The sequence below is a fragment of the Crocodylus siamensis genome, chromosome 8 (assembly GCF_052110815.1).
Source record: "Crocodylus siamensis isolate JL-2025a chromosome 8, ASM5211081v1, whole genome shotgun sequence".
NCBI lineage: Eukaryota > Metazoa > Chordata > Crocodylia > Crocodylidae > Crocodylus > Crocodylus siamensis.
The window spans coordinates 41959114-41984735 of record NC_143402.1 but is presented as its reverse complement, the minus strand read 5'-3'; the positions used below and the strand labels follow the sequence as shown (position 1 = coordinate 41984735).

At 52.1% G+C, this 25622-nt stretch overlaps 1 long non-coding RNA gene across 1 annotated transcript in view; it reads left to right on the top strand.

The window, feature by feature from the left end:
* Positions 1-25622, top strand: part of LOC149858342 (uncharacterized) — a 51355-nt gene that overhangs the window by 6843 nt on the left and 18890 nt on the right. The window contains exon 2 of the long non-coding RNA XR_016443976.1: positions 22783-23175. This is a non-coding gene — a long non-coding RNA (uncharacterized LOC149858342). The remainder of the gene's footprint in view (positions 1-22782; positions 23176-25622) is intronic.

Sequence of the window (25622 nt, the reverse complement as noted above, 5' to 3'; positions counted from 1 at the left end):
GGGCTGAAACTGCTGTTCTGAGAAGCACTTTGATGTTGCACACATTTTGTATTCCATGGAAATAAATAATTCATTTCTTCTCTAGAAATATGTATTTCACTATCGAAAAATAACACTATTTATTTCCAGCATGGGATGTCACCCCCTGGGTGCTATAAATATTTACATAAAACCATGCAAAAAATGTGCTGGTAATTTAGTACGCCTTTAAAATATATGTTGCATACAAACTAGACTATATTTAAATACATTGCTGCTTTGTATATGACTTTTTCTCAGCCATTTATGGTCACATCAATATATTAAAACTTTAGATTAGAAACTGACTAGAACCATGAACTGCAAATCCAGATCCAAGTTTTCTAGAGCAGGGGTGTGCCTTGGACCCATTTCTAACATAGACTGGAGGTTGAAGAAAAGTCAGAGTGAAATATGAAGTTATTGTGCTCCCAGTGTCTGAACTAAATCTATCTTGGGTTGCTGTAGATTGAACATTGCTTCTGACAGCTGATGGGTGACCTATCTGAAATGGGCCTCCGGCATATACCCCAATAGACAGGAGACATAATCACCAAAAAGCTGTGTTTGCTGGCATTGTTTGTGCCCTTGATTGTTACAGAAGCCAAGTACTGAAAGGACCATGGGGAATACACCTGTTTTCCTCAGGGAGGAATTCCTCAAGGAATCTACTGTGAAGAACCTAGAGGAAAACAAGGTGATCAGGAACCACCAGCATGAATTCACTAAAAGCAAGTCATGCCTGACCAACTTGATTTTCTTCAATGATAAAGGGACAGGCTCTGTGGATGAGGAGAGCAGTGAATGTGATCTATCTTGATTTCAGCAAAGCTTTTGACACTGTCTCCCACATTATTCTCATTAATAAGATATGGAAATACAGAATAGATTAAATTATCATAATATGAATATAGCTGGTTGGATCATCATATTCAGCAAGTAATCATCAATGGTTCAATGTCTAGTTGGGAGGAGATATCAAGTGGGGTGCCCCATGGGTCTGTCCTGGGATCTGTATTGTTTAATATCTTCATTAATTATTTAAATGATGGGACTGAGTGCACACTTAGCAAATGTGGGGATGACATCAAGTTTAGTGAAATTGCAAACATTCTGGAAGGTAGGGCTAGGATCCAAAATGACCTGGATACTAGGCCTGTGTGAAGTGTCAAGTATTTGATTTGGATTCAGATTCAACTGATTTGAAGGGACAGTGATTCAATTCAGTGATTCGAATCACAGTCCCAATTCGATTCAGCTGAATCAGATTTGAAGATTCAGCGCCACTTCAGAGATTTGGCCATAGACTAAACAGGCAGCAGTCCTCAGCGCTGGACACAGCTGCATCAGACTGGTAAGTTTCTTGTGGTGCATAGAGTGGGGAGGGAAGGGGCATGGTGGGGACAGATCAACACTCCCACAGTGAGGGAGGGATTTGGGCTGGGGCTGGGGCTGGGACAAGCTGCCCAGCCAGGGCAGGAGGCCACGGGACTTGGACTTGGGGAGGGGGCCTCCCACCACTGCACACCACCGTGTGCTGCGGTCTAAGAGGGCATGGGAGCAGGCGTGTGCCCGGGATCTGTGCAGGGTGGGCTGGGCTGGGCTGTGCTCTGGGAGACTAGCCCCAGACACCCACCACTGGGCTCCACTGTGGGACGGGTGGAGCCAAGGCTGCACTGACCAGCCCCCACTGCCAGGCTGCACTTTGGGTTGTGGCTGGCAGCGGGTGACTGGAGCTAGTCTCCTGGAGCGCAGCCCTGGCTCCACCTACCCTACAGAGTGCCGCCCAGGCCAGGGCAGGGGTGGGGCGGCTCATGCCACTGCACACCACGAGTCTGAGAGCTGCTCATGAGGCAGCTTGTCTGGCATCTCTTGCCACTGCTCCCTCCTCTGGTCTGGGAGGGCATGGGGCAGGGTCATGTGCCCCAGGAGCTGCGTGGGGTGGGCAACGTCAGGCCTGCACTGGGCAAAAGGCAGAAGGTGCTGGGAGTGAGGGCTATGCCCCCCCGACCCTGCACTAGCCCAGCCAGCATGGGGCCAGCGCTAGACTGAGCCACTGGTCTGCCTCTGGACAAGCAGTATACAGTGGCAGGAGCTGGTCCAGCCTCCCCACACCTTACGGATGAGCAGCAGCTTTGCTGGACTGCAGCGCCTAGTGGGGGCATGTGCCACCTGAAAACTCACTGAAGCCCCCCATACCCCTGCTCCACCGCCTGCCCCACCCTGATCCAGAGGCACATGCGCCCCCCCCACACACACATATATCCTGCTACTGCTCGCCCAGCCGAGGCAAAGCTGCTCCTTGTCTGGGAGGTGCAGGGAGGCAGGGCCAGCTCCTGCCACTGCACACCGCTTGTCCAGAGGCAGCGCAGTGGCTCAGTCTCACACCAGCCCCGCACTGTCTGGGTGAGCGGTGGGGGCGCATAGCCCCCATTCTCAGCTCCTTCTACCTTCTACCATCCATCTGGTGCAACCCCAGCCCCACCCACACCTCACAGATCCTGGGCCATGCCCTCCCGGGCTGGTGGTGGGAGCAGCGGTGACAGCCACTGGACAAGCCACCACACAAGCAACTACCAAACCAGCGGTGTGCAGTGATGTGAACCTCCCCATCCCCTCCCTGGGCAGCGCTTGCCTCAGCCCGGGTCCCAGCCTCAATCCTTCCCCCCTCCCACACCCCCCCCCACACCCCCCCCCAGCCACCACAACAGACTTACCAGCTGGAGGCCGCTGCATCCATTGTCCCTGAGGACTGCTGCCTGTTTAGTCTGTGGCCGAATCTCTGAATCGGTGCCAAATCTTTTCTGAATGAATTCAGAGGCTTCCGATTCAATTCAGAGCTTTTAATGGGTCTCCCAACGCAATTCAGATTTGGCCACTGAACCGAGCCGAATCTCCTCCTCATTAAATTGGCTCAAAGCTTCACACAAGCCCTACTGGACACACTGGAAAAATTGTCTCCAATCAACCAAATGAAATTCAACAAGGATAAGTGCAAAGTCCTGCACTTGTGACAGAATAATTGGATGCACAAATACATACTGGGGAATGATTGGCTAGGTAGCAGTACTGCAGAGAAGGACCTGAGGGTTACAGCAGACCATAAACTGAATATAAACTAACAGTATGTTCTTGGCTGTATGGGACAGAACTAGGAGCAATGGTCCCAAGCTACAGCACAAGAAATTTTGGCTGGAAATTTTATAGATTTCATAGACGTTCAGGCTGGAAGGGACCCCTTCCCCTCATAGTGCTGGAGGAGAAGGCTGGGTGGACCCCACCAGCCTGGGGGGCACATGCCCACCTCTTCTTGATCCCCACTCTTGCTACAGCCAAATGTATACACATACACACACACATGCACGCACATACAGGCGTGCAGACACAGGTGTGTGCACTCTACTCTCACTCTGCACATGGCCACAGACACACAGACAGACCCCCACACAGCGACCCACAGTCACAGACCCCCCCATACACACAGAGACACATGCAGACAGACAGACTGATACAGACAGAGACCCACAGAGACCCACACAAATGGACCTATACACCTACACACAGACCATCATGCGCGCGCGCACACGCACACACACAGATCCACACAGACAGACCCACAAACCCACACAGACAGACTCGCACACAGAGACCCACACACAGAGACTCACACACAGACCTCCCCACACACACACTTTCCCCTCAGAGGACCTCCCCCCTCCCGCAGTCTCAATCACATGGAGGCAGCCCCCCCGCCCGCTATGAGCCTTCTGTGGCTCAGCTTTGATTTCTCTCTCCCCTGGGCCCCTGTCACACTTATCTGCAGGGACCTGCTGTGGGCCAAACCAGGAGCACCGTGCCATGGGCAAGCAGGGGCACTAGGAGGAGTGGCTGCAGGGGAGCTCAGATGAATTTGGGGGGGCTCTAGCCCCCAAGGCCCTCCCAGCATTGCTGCCCATAAAGGCACAACACGGCATGGTGCTCTTGACCTGGCCCAACCACCCCAGCTTCCCCCCGCCAGGTGGAGCACAGCTCTCCCAGCCTGGCCCCGCCCCCTCCTCTCCAGACACTGCACCACTCTGCCTGCACCTGTCCCCCAGGTCCAGCATGGCTCTTCTGGCCCAACCCCAGCCCGCCCACCTCCACCCAGCCCCACTGGGGGGGGGGCCACACTTCCAACTCCCAGGTAAGCAGATATGAAAGATGCAGTTTTAAACTTGGCACCAAAAATGGGCACCAAACCTAAAACTGCGGCTTTCACTTCCCTGCTGATGAGGATCCCAGGGCCAGGACCCCAAATTAGTAGGGGCCCCTGGGCTAGTGCCTAGGTGGCCCGTGCATTAATCTGCCTATGTTGTTAAGAGAAAAAAGTAATGTTGAATCAGGTATTTCTATGCAGTCTTGTTTATTTACAATCAAATACCAAGAGTTCCCGAAATGCAGGAGGATCAACAGTAGGCAGTGTCTCTGCGAAGAAATTCCCTGCTTCTACCTCTCTGGGGAGCTGTGCACCCAAGAAGCTCAGTCTCTCTGCTTTCTCCTTGGATCAGACTCACAATGCCTTTTCTGGCTTCCTGTACCTTACACAGGCACACTGATCCAAATGTTTAACCCTTATGTTTTAGCATCAGCTAACTGCTCAATCCATGTGCTTAACTCTGATCAGGTATTGGTCTGCAGCCCTACAGTCTGGGCATTAAAATTCAATGTCATCTGTTATCCCCCTACATAGATGGTCTAATGTTCTTCTACTGGGCCTTCATCAGGCTTAACCAAGTCCATTACTGTTACTGAATCAAGACTGCTTTGGTGACAGCCAAACTTCCATGTTCCATCAGGGCAGCCTGATGGGAATCTGTACAGCTCCTTCTCTGCTTCTGAGAATGCTAGCCATCTACAGACCCCAAGTAACTTATCACTAAAGTCAGCATTAGCCCTTGACCCAGAATAATATGTTGTTGCTTTTATTCTGTGTAAAGCTCACTTTGTAGATGGCCTGCATAAGGTCTATGCACTACCTAAGCCTAACAATGTACTAGCATTTTCAGAGGCAGCTGCAGCTTGTGTCACTATGACAGCAGGATGCAAGTGTAGTGGAAGATAGGAGTCTGTCAGAAAAGTAAGAATACCAGAGACCTCGGTGAAGTGAGAAACCATAGCCAACAGCAGGGCTGTAAAGACTGTTGGAGTTCTCCTTTAGGCCAGTTCATATGATCTCCCCAGTTTAGGTTATGGTATGAAAAAGGCTTTTCAATGAGTAGGGCTTAGACTTGGAAACACAGATTACACTGAGCATTCTGACAAAGCTTCGTTCTGACCCTATTCTCACTCATTCACAACAGAAGCTACTGCCAGTTGCTTGTTTCATGCAAACTATTACTAGGCTAAAATAACCCCCTATACTGGGGTATCTGGAGCACTGAGGCAGTTTCCAGAGTGGTAGATCCTAGCAGTTCCTTTTTTGCATCAAATGCACAGAATGTATTTCAAAGCGTTAAGTGCAGTAGCAATCAACAAGAGCACTCAGACAACCCCATATTTGTCACAAGACTGAGATTTATTTCAGTACCTTTTTTTTATTTGCCTTTTTTCTTCAGTTTTTATCACAAGGATGCAAAAGACAATTCATTACAATTAGGAGATAACTGTTCCCTGTTACAAGGATTGCAATAGAGCAGAAAATGCCAGAATAGCACACCTGTTAAAATGTGAAAAAGATTGCTGAGGAAGGGCATTTGAGAGAAGGGTAGAAACTTATATGTATTAATTATATTGCACTATCATGTGATAATCACCCAATTATTTTAACTCAGCTGTATGAAAGTACTTTGAGAATATCATTGTTCTAAACACAGCCTCACAGCCTTTGTATATCTCTCCTTGTACCCAATGCATATTAAAGACCTGAAGGTAATGCTGTGTCCTATGAAATTTTTGGTGTATATGGTAAGAGCATACTGTAATCAGATTAACAGTACCGAGAATGATAGTGTTCCCAGGGCGCATGTACCCAAAATGCTTTACTGCACAGTAGAGCAAATTACTGCATAGTAAGCATTTGCATCTACATATGCACATGCTTCCTGGCAGTAATTTGCCCTAATTGCGAGTAGCAGATTTACTCGCGATTAGTTCCTGTGCAGTAACGCATATGTAGACACTGACCAGGAGCAAGTTTGCTCCCAATCAGCCCCACCACCAGGACACCACCCTCAGCCCAGCCCCAGGGCCCCAGGGCTGAAGTGGCTCTTTGCCTTCCCAAACCCCAGGCCCTTAAAAGCCTGCAGGGGCACCAGGACCCAGGGAGACCTACAGCCAGTCACAGGCTACTGCATAACCCTGAAGAGGCCCCATAGCAGCTGCAGCAGCCTGCCCAGGCTCCAGCACTAGTTCCTGGCACCACGGCACATGTGACTGGCAGGCCCATGCTATCACACTGCATTGGGTGCTGCAGACACCTGCAGGCCCAACAGCAACCTGGGACACCTGCAGTCAGCCTTTGGCCACCAGGTCTCACTCCAGCTGTCCCCAGGCCAGCTGCATCAGCCTGGCCAGACCCCACCACTGGTGAGCACACCCTCACTGTGCACCTACCTGTCTCATGCCGTGTTCCTGTGCTGGGTGCTGCATGCAGCTGCCCAGGCCCACTAGCACCAGGACTGCCATGCAGAGGCCCAGCAAACCAGTGAGGAAGCCACACTGGCATCTTCCCCAATGCAACACATCACCCCCTGGGGCCCCAACTGGTCCCAGGAGGAGACTGCAGACCTCATCACACAGTGGGGCAAGGCCAAGGTCCTCACCCAGTTTGCACGGCATGGGTGCTCCAATGCATACATCTCTGAGTGCCTGTCAGCTGCATGTGGGAGCAAGGGCATGACCAGTCAGTGTGCCAGTGCCACATAAAGGTCAAGGCCTTGCAGGTACAATGTGTCACTGTCACCAACCACAACCACATGCCCTTTATGTGGCAGCTGGATGATATCATAGTTTCATAGTTTCTAGGGTCAGAAGGGACCTAAGCAGATCATCGAGTCCGACCCCCTGCCATGGCAGGAAAGAGTATTGGGGTCAAACAACCCCAGCAAGGTGTACATCTAGCCTCCTCTTAAAGACCCCCAGGGTAGGAGCCAGCACCACTTCTCTTGGAAGTTGGTTCCAGATCCTAGCCACCCTGACTGTGAAGTAGCGCTTCCTGATATCTAGCCTAAGCTCCTGATATCCTCGCACCCCAGGACACTAGCCTGAGTTATGCATCTACTCCAGCACAGGTGGCCTTCCCAAGCCCCCACTGCAGCCTGGCACCTGTGGTGACCTGTTGCCCGGGAGAGCCCCTCAGCCTATTAGGAGCCTGTCCCACTGAGCTCCCTGCCCCTGGCCTCCTCCAGCATCTCTGGGACCCCTGTCCAGCACCAGCCCCAGCAGCTCCATGTGGTCAGCCCCACCCACAAGGCCAGGCTGGCCATGGCACCACTGGCTGCCAGCAGCTCCAGCTCCTCCCTGGAGGGGGCTCCTGCCTGGGCAGCTGGCCACCATGCTACTGTGTCCCAGGATACCACTGAGATACACCCATCCTCACCGCCAGCAGGAACTAACTCGGGCCACCAGGCATGCCTGCCACAGCCACCTGGTAAGCCCTACTGTGGGAGGAGGTCCCTCCGAGCCCTTGCCCCCTCTCCCTGTCTGGCCCACCTATGCTTCCCCAGAGCAAGCTGCATCCCCCCACCCCCAGCATTCACGGAGTCAGGAAACAGTGTAAAATGAATTAAGCATCCGATGCCCCCACAGCTAGGTGATCACCAGGCCTGTCACACACCAAGGAACATGTCAATGCTGGCAATGATGTTTTCCTCAGCTGTGTATGTCAGGGACTTGTAGTGCAGCCACAAGTAGCCCTCCAGGTAGCAGCAGAGGTTGAGAGGCAGGGCAGGTTTGCCCTCTGCACAGGATGTAGTGAGTTGGGCACCACTTGTTACATAGAAACAGGTCCTCATGGTGCACCCAGGACACTTGCAGCAGGGGCTACACTTGGGGCATGGTGCTGGCATGGGGGAAGTGCAGGTCCAAGGACACCTCTCTTGAAAGGCCCCCTGGAGGGAGGGCATGGATGCCACCAGCTCTGTGTCAGCTCTGTGTCAGTTGGCTGTGAGCCCCATGCCCCCCATGCTTGGGCACCATGGGCTTGGCAGCAACACAGAAGACAGGTTAGCCTACAGGAGGGGAACTGGGGGAAAGTGACTCCGGAGCCATGGCAACAGGTGCTAGTAGCCAGGCTATCCCATCCTGGGATCAGGATTGGGGAGGCAAACTGCCTGCAAGAAGCACCCAGTGGCCCACCTGCTCCTGCAGACCAAGCGGAGTTGGGGCGGGGGAAGGGGAGAGGCTCAGCCTGCAGGCACTTGGGTCAGGGCCTACCCAGCTGATTTACCATGGTGCCTGGGCACCCGTGGATGCACAACCCCTGATCCGAGGCTGAGCAGTGCTCAGCCCCCAGTACAGAGAATCTTATTGTAGAAATGTTGCAAACTCTCACAAACAAACTCTTTCTCCTGGCTTTGTAGGCCCTGCAGTGCACCAGGGGCGAGGCATCACTTGGCAGTCAGGAGGCACCATCAGGGTCACCAGCAGACTTGGCTGGGGCCCTGCTGTTGCACCAGCTCCAGCAGCAGTGAACACAGGGCCTGCCCTGGCTGCTGGACCACCTGGTCATCATGGCTGAGGAGCACCTGGTAGACTCATGGTCTTGGTGGGTGGAGGATGTTGCCCATGAGGACACTGGGGACTGGCACGAGGAGGCAAGGCCTGGGCAGCCCAGCAGTTCTGGGAGAGGCTCCTGGTCCTGGAGTAGTGGTACGTGGAGGCCCTAGAGCAGCAGGCTGTCCTGATGACCAGGGCAGTGACAGCAACAGGGGAGGATTGCCATGGGCTGGACACTGTCCTGGCCTTGGTGGCTATCTTCATGCCATCCACTGCCCTGCTGCTGACCCTAGCCACACCTGGCCCCTGGCTGCCACCCACCACCCACAAGCAGGCCTGTCCACTCTGGGCTAAGTTGCAGTGACAACCTCACCAGCCAGGAAACCTGGTTCCTATCCCAGGTCCGCTGCCACCTAGCCCCCATGCCTGGGCCCATTCCCCTATCTGGACCCAGCCCCACCACTCACCCAGCTCCATGTGGTCCTGGAGCAGGAACTGCCTGCAGTGGAGCCATGTGCAGGTCTTGCTGGCCCATCCTACAGGCTACAGGAGAGGGAGATGGGCACGCTGGCAGAGTAGTGCCCAACATCACCCCCAAGTGAACCTCCACCCACCAGACTTACCATGGTATGTGCACCCACAGGGGAGCAGCCAAAGGCTGGAGTGCTGGGCACCTGTCCCCAGGATCTACCCCATAGGGGCCCCCATGTAATGACCCCCCCCCCGGAGAGGGCACACACACAGCATGCACTGTAAATAGTCTGCACAGGGAAGACAATGTGGTGGGTGGGGCAGGTGGTGGAGACGCTCAGCAGGGAAGGGGGAAGGAAAGAGGCTTTGTGGGGAGCAGAAGAATGGGGGAGGGGGAAGAGGGTCCGTTGTTGTGGAGGGAGGGGGAAAGAAGTGTCTGTGGAGGGGAATACCGTATTTTTCAGACCATAAGATGCACCTGACCATAAGACACACCCAGTTTTTATGGCAGGAGAGACTATGTGTGTCTCTCCTGCCATGATGGGCTCCTTGCCTGCCTGTCAGGGCACTGTGCTGCATCACATAGTCCCGGCTGGGACGTTACCTGGTACCGTACCTAGCTGCCTCCTGTCTCAACGTTCTAATCCTGTCAGTCTGTCAGTGTCACACACACACACGCAGGGGAGGTGTGCGCTGTGCCGATCATGTGACCTGACTGACTGACTGACATTGAGACTCCAGGAGGCGGGACTTCCCCCACACACAGAGCAATCCACAGCATGGGAACGGCAGCGGACAGCAGACAGTAAGCGGGCACATGGGACCGCAAACAAATGTTCTGGGGTACCACACTGTGACCGTCGGGCTAGGAAAGGGGAAGGGTGAACCCCCCTTCGGGATAGCGGCTCACGGTGGAAGGGTGCCGCTATTCCCCTGGGCCGCCGTTGGTCCGGAATAGATGTTGGGTCACCAGGCTCCCGCCCTGGTTCTCGCCCGCCACGACTTGTTGTAAGGTTCAGTGGGACGGCTCCTGGTTCTCCGTAGCCCGGGTCCCCGACGGTCACGTTGCGGGGCTGCGCCACCCCCTCACATCCCGGCCTCACGCCCCCTTGGGTCCTCTTGTTCTCGAGGCCCTGGCCCTCGCCCGGACCTCCCTGGCGATGCTCCTTGCCGGATCCGTTGTCCGTGGCCAGGAACCTATCCGGCCAGCACCAAGCCTTCGCTCAGGGTCCTCCCGGGGGTACTCCCCACCGGGTTCCCGGTCGCTAGTGTCCGGCACCGGTCTAGGCGCCTACAGTGCCTCGCCGGCGCCCTCGTGGGCCCCCGCGCAAACCCCCGACCTGTAAGTTCCGTGGGCTGGCGGGGCACAGTCCCAGTACTCCCCGTCACTGGCGTCCTCCTCCTCTGGGTCAATCCACCACTCTCCGCTCAGGGTCCTGGGTCTGGCTGCTGCTGCTGTCCCTCTCTCCGCCGGGGCGGACGGCCCCTCCCCGCCGGGGTCCGCGCTCCCGCCTGGTGCGGAGCCGCCTGCAGGCTCCCCTCCTGGAGCCTCAGTCTCCGCGGCAGCGAGTCCCTCCTTCGGACTCCTGCCCCGTCTGTTCCGGCCGGCCATTTTTATTGCCGGCTCCCGGCCACCGGTACGGGCGCCGGCTTCCGGTGTAAACAAGCGGCGGATGTCCCGCTCGGGCTCCGCCGCCTCCGCGGGCAAGCTCCGCCCCGTCTCCCCGGGACACGGCATAAACAAGCGGCGGGTGTCCCGCTCAGGCTCCGCCGCCTCCGTGGGCAAGCTCCGCCCCGTCTCCCCGGGACACACACCTTCGGACCATAAGATGCACCCTCGTTTTCCCCCCACTTGGGGGGGGGAAAAAGTGCGTCTTATGGTCCAAAAAATACGGTAAATTGCTTTTCTGAGAACTGTCTACAGTGAACATGGTACTGAGGGTGACACAGAGGTCCATGGTACAGAGGTAGGCTACAGCAGGAAGTTCAGGAGGTGGATGGCTAGCACTTCTTGCACCCAGTACCCTGGCCCCTACTAGTGGGTGTGCAGCTTGCCCAGGGCCTCAGTGGAAGGGGTTCATCTTCATCGCTGCTGCTGCAGCTGGCACTTCCATGCCAGGCATCCTGCACCCACTGTGCCTTCTCCACCCAGGCATGACTGAAGAGCACCTCCCAGGCCTTGCAGATGTTATCAGCACACAGGCTATGATGATGACCCAGGGGATGTTGGCCTCAGTCACCCTGAGGCAAGTGGTGAGGGTCTGTTAGTGTCCCCTGAGGTGGCCAAAGATGCACTCCACCAGGGTACAGGTCCAGCCCTGACACCAGTTTAGGTATGCCTGGCAGGGGTCGAACTGGCCAGTGTAGGGCTGCATGAGCCAGGGGAGAAGCAGGTAGGTGGGGTCCCCAATGAGGAGGAGTGGGACCACGTCACCAAGGTGGAGATCCAGCACCTCCGGCACAAAGTGTCTGCTCTCCATGAGGGCTGGCAGGGTGGAATTGCAGAACACATGGACACCATGGACACGGCCTGGACAGCCAGCACTCGTGTTCGTGAAGGCACTGTGGTGGTTGACAATGGCCTGGAGCACAGTGGAATGAAAGCCCCACCAGCTGTAGTAGAAGCTGATACTGTGGGGCAGGCAGATTACAGGGCTGTGGGTCCTTTCTGGGGCCTCAATGCACTGGGTGCCCAGGGTACAGAACCCCACCACCACTGCCAGGGGTTCATGCATGAGGAGCACGGTGTGCCCCAGCACATCCTGGAGGGCACCACACACCTCCAGTACAACCTCCCTGGCAGTCACCTTGCCCATGGCAGGGGGGTGGCTGACATAGCAAAGGCTGGCAGACATGGCCAACTGGAGCAGGGTGACTGCCATTCAGGTGTCTGCAGGGAGGGGTGACTGTATGGTGGTGGTCTGCTGCTCCAGGTGTGGGTGGAGCTGCTCCAGGTGTGGGTGGAGCTGCTCCAGGAGGTCCTAAAAGGTGACTCAGGACACCTGAAAGGACTCAAGCCACTGTTTGTCATTCCAGGTGGTCTGGGTGATGTGCAGCCACTAGTCCTGGCTGGCCAGGTAGGCCCAGAGGTGGCAGGGCTGGAGGCGTAGAAGTGCATGAACAAATGAACAACCCCTTTGGTGGTGTCCAGGAGCACGTTGGTGGTATCCTGCTAAGGTCCGGACAGCAGCAGTGTAATAGCTGGGGGTCTGGGACACTGCAGGGGGCAGGCCTGGCGGTCACATAGCACAGCAGGACTGCGAGGGCTGAGACTGCCCTGGGCCAGGCGGTGGTCCCCACAGTGGGTCAGCAGGTCCAACATGGTGGCTAGCAGGAACCCAGGGCAGTGAACAGATGCTATATCTTAATACCCTAGTGCTAGTACTGCCTTTACAATCAGTTCCTGCTTGTAGAGAGGATTTTCCATGCTACACAGAACAAAGCCTCTGCCTGATGAACTGTCCCATCAAGACATATGTGCCTGGCACCAGCTCAAATATTCTGAACTGAGCTGTCTGGAAGTGAAGCAAGGAAGTTTTTGCAGAGGATCAGTGCCTTCACATTTGCATTTAGCTTCAGATCAGTACCAGCATATTCCCTACCTAACTGCCCTTTTCAACATAGCTTCCTTATGCACCCAGAGTCCTTTGTACCCGCTTCACCAATGCAAACTAGTTTCTAGGGCATTTGTACGTCATGTTTTTTTGCCCTTTCTTACTCTCCAACAGCGTAACTGTTTGAACCAGAGCATTTTATGGACACTTTAAAAGTCTTTCTAGTGCATTAAGGTAAGACTCCTCAGACGTATTTCAGTTTGGTTCACAACAAAATGTTGTGTCCACGGATTCATTATGTGTAAACACAAAGGCACTCAAAGATGTGTTATGAGCCCCTTTGTCCACCAGATGGCACAGCAACTTTTTTGTAGTTCACCCCTTTGTCCACCAGATGGCTTCTAATTGCAGCTGCTCCTTTTCAATAATTGGGTGTAATTTAGACTGACAGCAGCAAGCAAGATAGCAGCTGGTGCTCACCTACTCCTAGCACTGAATGCAGCCTGCCTATAGCCACCAGGACCTCTTGTCCTTCTGTGTCAGTCACAATTGTATAGTCTCACCCCATCTTGCTGGCCCTAACTTGTGATGGCACTCCTGGCCCTGACAGTGAATCCCACCCCCACCCCGCCCCTTAGACAGATTAGCACATGGACCAGCTGGACTCAGGCCCCGGCTGCAGTGTGGATGAAACCGGTGACCAGGCCAGGCTGGACATGTCATTACACAGCAGGCCGTGGCTACTGGGTGCCGTTTGCTGGGCACCACTACAGCTGGATTAAGCAGCTCTGCACCCCCAGTGCCAGCTCCTGCGTGGACTTGCAGGTGGAGGCCGGGGGGGGTAGCATGTTCTGCTCCTGCAGTGCGGGCTGGGAATGGAGCCTAGGCTGTAGGGGTGGCCCAGGGCCCCAAAGAATCTTAATCCACCCCTGATAACTGCAACTCATGCTAAGCTGGGGCCTATTCACAAAAGTTAAAATACAAAATACTGATGCCAACTTCATAGTGAAAGAAGTTGCAAATTCACGGCTAGGCCATTTGAGAAGAAATAATGAGGTATCCCTTCCAGCTTATCTTACTATATTCATGATGATTTCAAGCAGGCTCCCAGTTGTCTGGCGTGTAACTGTGTGAAATGTTTATCCTTGATTAATTAGTATGGTAAATATTGCTCTTGCAATTAACTCATGTTATGTACAGGAAGAGACATTCTCCATATATGATAGATGTCTTCTCTTGTCTTTCTTCTGTTTTGGCTAGAGGTTCCCTGGATTTTCCAAGGACATTCCCCAAAACCTTGTGTTTTTCCTGGTTGTTAATCAGTTTCTTGATATGTTCCAAAGTTAGTAGAAATGGATAACCCCTTGTCACTGAGGAAGATAATTCTTTCAAATTGGAACTTTCTGACAACCAATAACAAGCAGTTTGATTAACAGGATTTTGCTATCAATTACTGTTTGGGACTCTTTCTTGATTTATACAACTAAAAGAACACTTTTAAGATGCTGGACTAAGGTTATAAGAATGAAGTGAAAACAGCTAACAGTGTGCACCTCAAGAGTGAGAAATCTCTGACTCCAACTGCTGCTGCACCCCAGCTATCTCAAGAAGCTGGAAGAAACAGACCTTCTCTCTTGTCGCCTGTTTGGTGAGAAATCACCTTATAGCTAATTACTGGACTTCACTTTAGTTTGGGCTCAGTTGACTTTGAATACTTGTAGTAATTAAAACCTTTCTGTCACTCATCAAATGAGGTGTCATGTCAATCCCTAGGGTAGTCTGGAATCCTAGGCTTTTATTACCTAACAACCCCAGCCCACTCCCCCCGCCCCCCATTTGCCATGTTGTTGCTGCATGGGGTTTTCCAGTATTGGTTACACAACTTTCCCTGCTGTTTCAAACAACTGTTTATTTGCAAGTGAGGATAGTACACGCATTGAAAAAAAGGAGACAGATCATTCTCTTCTACATAATTAACCTTTAATGATTTATTTACCCTAACTTACATAAATAACAACCCAACCATTACAGAACTTCCAAAGTAAACAATTTGCAAGAAGCAGTAAGCACTCTTCAGTTTTGTAAACCCATGGAACCAAGTGACGCCATGCGAGCATCTGGCCCGAGAATGGTCACAAACTCCTCTGCGACCGTTTCAGACTGGACATACGGAAGAACTTCTTTACTGTCTGAGCCCCCAAGGTTTGGAATAGACTGCTGCCAGAGGTGGTTCAAGCACCTACTTTGAACTCCTTCAAGACACTTTTGGATGTTTCCCTTGCTGGGATCCTATGATCCCTGCTGACTTCCTGCCCCTGGGCAGGGGGCTGGACTCGATGATCCTCTGGGGTCCCTTCCAGCCCAAATGTCTATGAAATCTATGAAATGAAAGAGTTACATTTGGGGAAAAACGAGCAGAGAGGGGACCCCAAAGCCATTGGGGCAGAGAGCAAAGGGAGCTGGCAGACAGACAAACCTAGACCTACACCTGCCTACACCTACACCTACACCCACCATCATACCAACACAGTTATATGTGGGGAAAAGTGATCAGGAGCAAACCACATTGATATTTATCGGCCGTTACCTGCAAGCAGGGAGGGTACCCCATGGCCAGTGGGGCAGAGAGGAGAGGCAGCAGGCAGGTAGACAGACCTAGAATCCCGCCCCCTCCCCCCCCCACACACACATCATGCAACCGACCAACTGAAACAGTTACAGTGATCAAGACCTAACCATGAGATTTATCAGATCTTACCATGCATCCACCACCCATGGGTTACTAACCACTTGATTTATTGGACTTCACCATGTGTCCACAATGCATGGTTTTTATGGAAGGCAGTTGTAGGACCATTGCAATTTAATACTGAAATGCCTCAATCACACTACTCAGGTAGAGATCGCGTGTCCAGGCACCGTTCTCAGCTTTGTAAGTGGTCTGATTTTCTTCTTCAGTGGCAGTATATCAATCAGAGCTGAAAACAGGAAGGAAGGAATGTGGGGTGGGATCAGATGAGCGCATAAGAAGGTTTCTGGAAAAACCACCAAGAAGGGCCTGCCTGCCTGCCAGCCTCCCTGCCTAAATTGTTGGGACTTCAGGCTCTGAATGCCTGAAAAGTATTCACTGGCAAGCAGAGCCTCCATGCTTTGTGTTGCACTTCATCTTCCTGCACAACAATCAAATCCTATGCTCTAGGACTGTCTAGTTAGTTGTCAGTTGAAGTAAACAACCCCCCAAGTATCATGTCAATTGACTGCAATCGCTCATCCCGCTCCCCTCCTCCCCCCCACACAGCCCAGCCTAATCTCAGGTGTCATTTCACATGTCAGATGTCAGTTCCCAATGGCTTGATGCACTGGTTTAGGAGGACAATGCCCCTGTTCCTCCTCCGTCATGATGAGCTCTTCCAGCTTCATGTCAGGAAGTAGCTCTTATATTACACTTCAGCCTGCACCCAAGCACTATCTTGTTTTGCCTCCACTGGGCAACTCCCCTTGGAGACATCCAAGACATTCATAGGACCACATTGCCCTAGTCTTATATGCCCTGGCTAGCTGTCTTCTGTCTCTGGCCTGATGTCTTCTCTTCTCAGCCTCAGACATCTCAGATCACTACAGTGTATCCGTACCCTGCCCACTGATCCCTCAATTTATAGGGCTACAGTTCAGTGGGTCAGGAAAAGTTCATCTCCCCCAACCCTCATTTTGGTGCAAAAAAATCAGTTGATGCAGACAGGCTGGCATCATCCAGGCAATTCTTTTTGCAAAAGAGCACCAAAAAGTTGTGTAGGTAAGAAATGAGCCATGTACTGATGGGTATGCCAAGGAGGGTCACCTGCAGGGTCCCAAGAGCTACCCACGAGTCACCCATGTGTCAAGACACTATGTAGAAACTGCAGGTAGCCCATAGCTGCCATGCTCCCCCGTGCTGCCACCAGTCCCAATTGCACAGTCTCAGGTCACAATCACAACCACATCCTCACCCCCACCACCCTACAGCCTCTCCCTGCCTTGCCCTGGCCAGGGAGACAACAGTACCTTCACCCCATAATCTGCCTCTGTCCCTGGCTGAATGCAGCACCATAGCCACAGGGTTTTTTTTCTTTGTGCTGGCTGGGATTGCACAAGGAAGGTCACCCTGCAGTCAGATTCATGGCATCAGGGTGCCCAAAATTTGCCTAGTTTCTCTTCCCCCCCCACCACAAATTTGGGTGCAGAACAATCACTCAGTGCAGACATGCTGGCACCATCCTGGCACATTTTTTTGAAAAAAGCACCCAAAAAGTGCGTAGGTAAAAAGTGAGCCATGTAATAATGGGTATGCCAAGGAGGGTTGCCCACAGGGTCCCAAGGGCTACCCCCAAGTCACCCATGTGTCAAAGCATTACATAGAGATTGCAAGCAGCCCATAGTCACCACGCTTCCCTGTGCTGCCGCCAATCACGACTGCAGTCAGACCCACATCCTTGCACCACCCCCTCTCCCCACTACTGCTTGCCCCTGCCTTGCCTTGACCAGGGTGAAAACAGCACCTTCACCCCATAATCTTCCCCTGACTCTGACTGAATGTAGTGCAATAGCCACTTTTTTCCCTTTGTGCTGTCTGGGATTACACAAGGAAGGTCACCCCACAGTCAGATTCATGGCATCAGGGCTCTTGAAATCTGCCTAGGTAACAAATGACTCAAGTACTGTCAGGTATGCTAAGGAGGGTCACCAACAGGGTCCCTTTTGGGCCATGGCATGACTGACACCTAGACACAAGTCACCCATGTGTCAGGGCACTGGTCCCTGCTCACATGGGTTGTGAAAAACATCTTAGCTATGTGGATGACAGGAAGAACTGGTGTAATACAGGACCATTAAGCATGGCTGTCCACTTTATGAATAATGGATTATTTTATCTCCCAACATGCATGTATGAATGCACACTGAACTCATTGTAGGGAAGGCAGAATGGCACGACAGACCCTCCCTGGCCCCTTTAGGTCACAACAACTCACAACAGGGCAGCACAGCACACATACAGGCAAGATAAGGTTCACATTCCATTTTACATGTCAAAAATGCCCTTTCCCTTCCCCAGAAGTGGGTGAGAGCAAGTGCGCCCCTCATATGCCAAGGAAGGTGTCAATTCCTGGGCAATGTTGTCCTCAGTACCAGGGGTCAGGGTCATGTAGCACTGTGACAGGTATTCATCCAGCCTTCTGTGGAGGTTGGGAGGCAGACCTGGCTTGGCCCCCGCACTGTCAGAGCTAAGTGTCCCAAATGACGAGTGCAGGTGTGCACAGGGCACCAACAGGATCAGCAGCCACAGGGTGTAGTGGCTAGGGCAACCTTCAGCCTGCACGAAGAGCTCATCATACATGGCCTGGAGTACAGGCAGCAGTGGAACGCTCTGTGCCCGTTGGCGTGTGGGGCAGGGGGGATCCCAGGGGGGTTTTGGCTGCTCAGCAGGATGAGGGTTGTCCTGCAGCCCCTAGTGACATGGCCACCGATGCCAAGGGCTGTGCAGCAGCAGACTAGAGCAATTGTCCTGCAAGGGCAGATGGGGCGAGGGGGGAAGTGTTTGGGGTGGCAGTCGCAGTTGCCTGAGGCCAACGGAACACAGCCCACAATGGACACAGTGGGGAAGGGGGAGGCTGCAGCGGCCTCCTAGTCACCATGTGGACCAACTGACTTACCACTGACCCTGCGCACTAGGCCTGTGCAAAGCAGCTAGTATTCACTTTGGATTCGGACAATTCAGGGGACAGTGATTCAATCTGGTGATTCAAATCACTATCCCGAATTGATTCGGCTGAATGTGATTTGGAAATTCAGCTGCTGCTGAATCTCCAAATCACCCAGGCCCACCCCTTCAAGGCTCCAGCCCTTTAAGGAAAAAAACAAACAAACCTTGGACTCACCAGTTCTGCCCGGTGGGGGGCAATGCCCGCTGCCCTCCGCCACATGGGGGGCTCTTCCACAAGCCCCTTGAAGCCCCAAGGCTTCTGCAGGAGTTAATGAGCCCAGTGGGGGGGGTTGGGTTTTCTTTCTTAAAGGGCCGTAGTTGGGGCAGGTGGGGCAGCCATGTGGGGGTTGGGAGAGAAGGGGGTTTGGGGGCTCATGCAGATTACCCCACACAGCGTGGGGCAGTGGGGGGCAGTGAGGATCACCGCCCGCCCAGCAGTACCTGATGAGTGTGGGCTTTTTTTTAAGCACTGGGATCTGGGGTGGGTGGGGCAGCCATTGGTGGGGCAGCCATGGTCCCCTCCCCTGTCTTCTAGCTCCCCTCACCCACCCCTATTTACCAGCTCTGAGTCCGGCTCCAGCTCCCTGCTGCAGTGGGCAGGGACTGCCCAGATCATCGAAGCTCTCTTAATCAACAATCTGCATGCAGAGGAGACCACAGCTCTCAGGTACAGAACACTTCAAGGTTACACACACAAGCTGTATGTAGAAATTGTTTCTCTAAGACAATATGTAGAAGAAAAGGTGTCTAAGTCAACTCTTCTGTATAAAGATTGCCATTGCTGCTTTCAGGGCTGCCCCTTTCCTTAGCAATGCAGCATATAATATAGCTTGAGGGGCTAGCATGAGGCTGCCTGGAGGTAAGTTTTGAGAGTGAGGAGGGAGGGGATTAGTGGTGATTACTGGTTTACATGAGGCCCCAGCTGTAATTCAGTAGGGAACAAGTTTCCCTCTAAGCTGCACAGGTGCACGGCAGCACACAATAAAAAAATCTTGTCACACACTAATTTTTTAATATCATGCACCCGCCCAGAGAGGAGCTGGGCTGCAGCTTCCCATAAACCTTGGGTGTGAAGCGTGGCGAAGGCACTGGAGCCGGCATGGAACATCTTACCAGTGGTAGGTTACCACTCAGCTGCATGGGGGCCACTCCACTCCACTCTACTCCTCACTGCACCGGCATCCCCGCAGCGAGCCTCCCTGAGGCGAGGTGGAGCAGGGGCTGGGGTAGATTCAACCTGAGGTAGGTGGAAAGCAATTGCCTACTTTGGCATTCATCCAGAGGCGGAGTTCATTTGCAAAGAGGGGTGGAATAAATATATAATCGGCATCGGATCTTTGACTTCCGAGCATTCAGGAGGCTTTGGCTGTGCAGCTCAGCCAAGAACACACTCCCTCTGATGCAAGAGAATCACTCAGACCCACTCATGCATTTTTAAGTCACAGCGAGAGTGACCTCAGCATATATACACCTTCTGAAGGAGCTTTCCCCCCAGCCTGGGAGGAGGGTGGGGCCAGGGTGCATTCCCAGGTTGGCCACATCAGACTGTAGACTCTGGAAATCCAGGTCAGGGCTTTTTCTGCTGTTTGACCATCCTGTTTCAATCTGGGGTCAAACTTCAGAATAGTGCTGGCCCTTTTTTCAAGGCCACCTCAGAGTAAAGCTAAGTCTATGTGGGAGGCTCCTTTTTCAGACTCAGTGGGAACTTCACTACAAGTGGTATGCTCACAGACTGAAGCGGTGTGCTCACGGATCACTACACCTTAGAGGGAACATTGGTAGGGAAGACAACAGCAGGGTAGATTGGTAAGCAGCTCCCCCTGCTGAATTTACAGGGAATTGCACACCAGGCTTTATTAATTCAAAAGCCTAGTATGTACAAACATTGATACAACGCTCTAAAATGAACCATTTTAAATTTTATAAACCTATTTAATTTAATGAGGCTTAAACCCTGTGATGTGTACAGGCACCTCTAGTGTCATGCCAAGGTAGAGTAAGTTGTTGCATAGGCAGACAGGAGCCTTCAGACTAAAGTCCTGAAGTTCCATGTCCTATTGCTGTAGGGGAGAAGGGAAAGACATTGAGCCCCAGCTTTGGCTATAGCACAGGGCCTATTGACAGTCTCATTACCTTCTCCCATTTTGAATGACGACTGTGCCAGGTCTTTGCCAACAATCCCCTCCTTTATGCCCCCCTTAAAGGAGCCTTCACTCTTATGTTTAGTTTCAGGTGTGGTAGAGGGTTGAGGCCTATCCAACTCAATGCCTACCGGATTGCAGCCAGCAGGGGAACAACTGTTAGTTCCTCTTGATAGTTCTCTCACTATCCTCATCCACTCATGCCCTGGCCTCTATTATAACTGTTACCATCTTATGGCATGGGTCTAGTACTGGGTGCCACAAACTCTACTTTCTCTATGCCTAATGGTCGCAACCACTAGTGAAGACTGATTGCCTTCGTGGCAGTCACGCCACCTCAACTCAGTCTTGCCCTGACCACCATCCTTTGCACAGGAGGGTTTCTGCACCTGGCCTGGCCACTAAATTTTACATAAGTGACATATATAACATGACGGTACAAATACGGCTATAGCCAATAATATTTAAGCTAAGAATGACTAATATTACTAATATTAAAACTTCTTAAATTTATACATTAAAAGAGAACAAGGAAATAAAAATACATTACTATTCTTCTATTATTGTTTTCCTTCCATAATAGCAAGACATATTGTTCATTCATTTGTTGCTTCCACTATTTTACAGATAGCTATAACTAAAGTACAATACAAATAACAATAAATTGAATTTAAAATACAATGATCAGGGAGTGAGTAATAACGTGAATAAGTTTGCATCCCTGGAGATCCTGGGAGTAAGCTCAGGGAGGGCCAGCCCTCAACCTTCAATGCTCAGAATCTGGTGACTTGCTGAGGGCTTGGGGTGACTCTTGAGGGTGCTGGGTCTGAGACTGCATGAACCCAAATGCAGGGCCAAACAGCAGGATTACAATGAAAACTAAATCCAGGGAGTTCCTATTGGTTATAGGTTCTGCCAGGGATATCATTTCTCTTTCAGTTGTTCAGTGTAAGCCATGCTTGCTAAATATCTAGGGCAAGCTAGAGAATACTGACCTTTGGCACAGGAGAACATGAGGCATGTGGTAAAGAAAGAATAGATAAGGAAAGTGGCCAGTTATGCCCATTTCTTACCCAGTATCTTGGCTTCCTTGTGCACTTGGGGTCCTTTGTGACCACTTCACTGATGCAAACCAGTTTCCTGTTTCACAAGAGAAAATGAGCAACCAGATACTCATTCCAACACATCTCCAGCTGAATCCCTGCCATACAGTCTGAGATTCTCCAAAGTGAGTAGTGATCTGAGGTGCTCAGCTTGAGACACTTGAAGGGAGATGTATTTCAGAAAGCAATGTGCTCTTAGTCCCTTTAAGATGTCTCAATTTGGGTATCTCCTAAGTGCTGAAGTACCACAAATCACTGGTCATTTTTGACAATCTTGACCCAAACTGTTTCTGCCTGGCATATTACCCAGAGCAGACAGGACACAGCATATCCACTTGGAGGCACCAGCCCTAGAAATCTGAAATACCATCCTTCAGTTGGTGAATTGAGTAAATGAAAACTAGGAGCTATTGGCACTGCATCACTTTTACAGCTGTAAGTACATTTTGAATGATTGGTGTCTTCAGCCACCAGGCAATGCCAGAGGTTTTCAGTAATTATTAAAAACTCAGGACTCACAGATCAAGAATGTGTATGGGTGAAACAGAGAAAATTAATCAAATGTTTAATTGAGAAATAAAAAAGATGGAGTGATGAATGGCCCCAAAGTAGCAATGAGACAGTGGAGCTGGGAGGCAGGAAAGATAATGAATTTCTAATAGACATGTCTGACACCTCTCAGACACAAACCTGGTACTGACTTGGACACTTTGGGACACATTCAAATACCTTGTGGTATACTTTGAGACAAGTAGAAGCAATCCACCTTTTACTTTGCAGAACCTTTATATTTCTCTTAATCATATTTTATCACTGAGTTCATTTCCCTGTCACTGTAAGGTTGCTCTGTGGTGTACAGTCTTCTGCTATGTCTATTCTTGTTTTAACAGACCAATACAACTAGGTTTTGCCTTTTCCATCAGGAGACAATTCCACAGCCTTACAGATTTTTTCCTTTGGACATATCCCCTGGTGCTTGGTCATGGGCAATGTCAACAGCTGCTGTGCCCACCCACATTTTCTCCTTAGGAGTTTTATACTTTCCTCATGTGCACTTTCTACAGATTTTCCCAAGGAGAGAAGACAACTCTGACCATGATGAGTTTGAGGATAAGGCTTTTCTGCTGTGCATCTTCGAAGATATCGATATGTCTTTCTCTTTAGAGTATGCTCATGAACCTACCCAGACAAGAATAACCATCTTAATAACAAGGTTTATTTGAAGATACAGGAACAAAACTGTCAGGGAGTCTAACAGGCAACCCAGCCTGGGCTAATTGCCTAGTGGGCCACACCTGCCTGGGTCTCTGACTGGCAGCGCTACCTCAGCTAATGATACCTCCAGCCACCATCTGAGCCTTCTGACTGGCTTCTGGGAAGAGCAGCCTCCACATCTAATCCCACCTGTGGCAGCAGGCTGCAGGCCAGCCAAGAGCTCTTTCTGAAGATCTGCTAAGGTAAATCTCTGAAACCTGCTCTCCTGGTTCTCTGACCCTACTCTGCTCTGTTCCTGCTTTTTTGCATATTCCTCTTGGATCTGGTAACTCAGTTTCTGACTCTTTGTTCATCCTAAATTCAGCTCTGACCTCCTGGCATACCCTGACTTTGGTTCCAACTCCTGGCTCATCCTGGCTTCAACACCAGCTTCTGACTCGGTTTATGACTTGGACTCTACCCCTGGATTTCCCTTTGGATCTGATCAGGTTGTCCCTGGTTCCTGACCCTGACCCTGACTTGACCTGTGGTTTGGCTCTTGCCCTCCCCCAGTGGCCTAACCCACAAACCAGTCCTTACAAAAGGTAGTAAAACAAAAGAATTATTCTCTACCCCAGTGGTGTATACAGTGAGGTATCATCGCTCTCCATGGCTGGCTTACAGAGAGAAGGCCTTTCTAGTTCTATTTTATAACACCGTTGTTGCCGGCACAAGGTGCCCGAGGGAGGCAACAATTGGGTTCGTCGCCCGGTGTGCGTCACGCCAAATAAACACACTGGGGGGAGAAGTAGACAGAGTTTATTTGAGCTCAAGTAAAAGGCGCAGGAAGACTGTATGGTCTCAAATCCTGTGCCCCTAGCCCTGCAACAGTGTATATTTATACCTTGGTCATTTTCTGCAGTATTTTTCCACTAGCTGGTTCCCACCCCCCCACTTTCCCTCCTCCCTTCTCTCTCTGAGCGGTGCTCTTGCATTCCACAGATAACAGTTTTTAGGGAGTTTCAGTTTGCTTGATACTCATCCTGTTTTCCAGTATTACAGGAGGTTACAAAAGTTCAAAGAAAGGGTTACAAAGGTTCAGGAGTGGGGGGGCCCTGGCTCACCTGGGCCCAGAGCAGAGGGTTACCTAGGGTTATGCTCAGTGACACCAACAGCAGCAACATGGATGGGCAACCCTGTGGCTGTTCCACACTGTCACCACTGCTGTACTGGGCAGCCCAGAGGTGGCAGTGATGAAGCCACAGGGCAGCATGGCATGGCGCAGGCTCCAGGAGGCCACACCAAAAACTGTCTAGCGGCAGCAAGGGGGAGGAGCTGCTTTCCCCAACACCAAGCAACAGTTTCTGCCCAGCTGCTGCTGCCACTCAGCCTCAACCGGTGAAACTGGAGCTGGCTCCAGGACCCAGGCTCAGCAGTGGCAGCATGGGAGAGAAACTGCTGCTATAGCATAGAGGAAAAATGGCCCCTCTCCCTCCTACTGCCAGTGCTTCCCAGTGTAGCTGCTCGAAGCCTATCCGGGGCTGTCCTGCATCTATTCTGCACTGCCACCCCTGCCCCACAGGGCAACCCAGAGATAGCGGTGATACAGAGGAGATGCAGGGTAGCCCCATGTGGGCTTTGGACAGCAGCACCAGGAAGCACCAGCAGCGGGAGGGACTGCTTTCACCCCACGCTGAACAGCAGTTTGTGCCACACTGACACTGCTGAGCTCAGTCGGGCAAGCGCAGGGTGCACAGGTTTGGGGCTGTGCACACTGGTCCCCACCTTTACTGCAGGGGTGGGGGGGACTGGGCATGAGTGGGCACATGGGAGCACAGCAACAGCCAGGTGGGAGTGTGGGGTCTGCACTAGTGTCCTGGGGCCAGCACTAGTGGGTCCCAGAGCAGGAATGCAGGGTCCTGGCCAGGAGGGGCTCTATGGATCCAGGCCAGCTCCCCTCTCTCCCTGCTGGTGCAGCCCAGCCCAGCTCCATAGACCCCTGCCAGCCCATGCCCTGTACTCCTGCCACACCACTCTGGGCCCTGCCAACACTGGCCCGGGCCCCATGCTCCTGCACACCCACCACTTTCCCCACTTTCCTGCTTGCCCTTCAGTCACTCCTGTATCACATGGCTCCTGGCTGCATGGCCATGATAGCAATACTCAGCGAGAGCCAGCCTCACCCCAAGGACTGGGGTGATCACCTCCCCGCCTTTCTTACCTGAATCAGGCAGGCATGAACAGCCTCATGGTCCTAGGCCCAAAGCCTCTGCTAGGCAAGGTTTTCTGGTTGAGGGGACAGGCCTTGCTGCTGCTGGGTTCTACTATGGCTTCGCCTGGGTCCTACTGCCCCTGTTACCTGACATCTTTCACAGGCAGCCAGGGGAAGATTAATATTAAATTTTCAAAAAATTTTAGGGGCCCTGCAGGATGGATAGAATGGCCTGGTGGGCTGGATCCACCCCACAGGCCGTATTTTACCTACACCTATTCTAACTTGTGTGTGATTAAGCTGAAAAAGATTCAAATGCAGCAAACCCACTCCATTAACCCTGGATGAAGCAGTGTTAAATTTGGGGTGGATTCGGATTTTGTCCCAAGCTCAGGGACAGCAGTGGCAGCAGGCCAGTTCCCACTCCCTGTTTCATATTATCATAGCGTTTAGGGTTGGAAGGGACCTAAACAGATCACCAGGTCCAGCCCCCTGCCC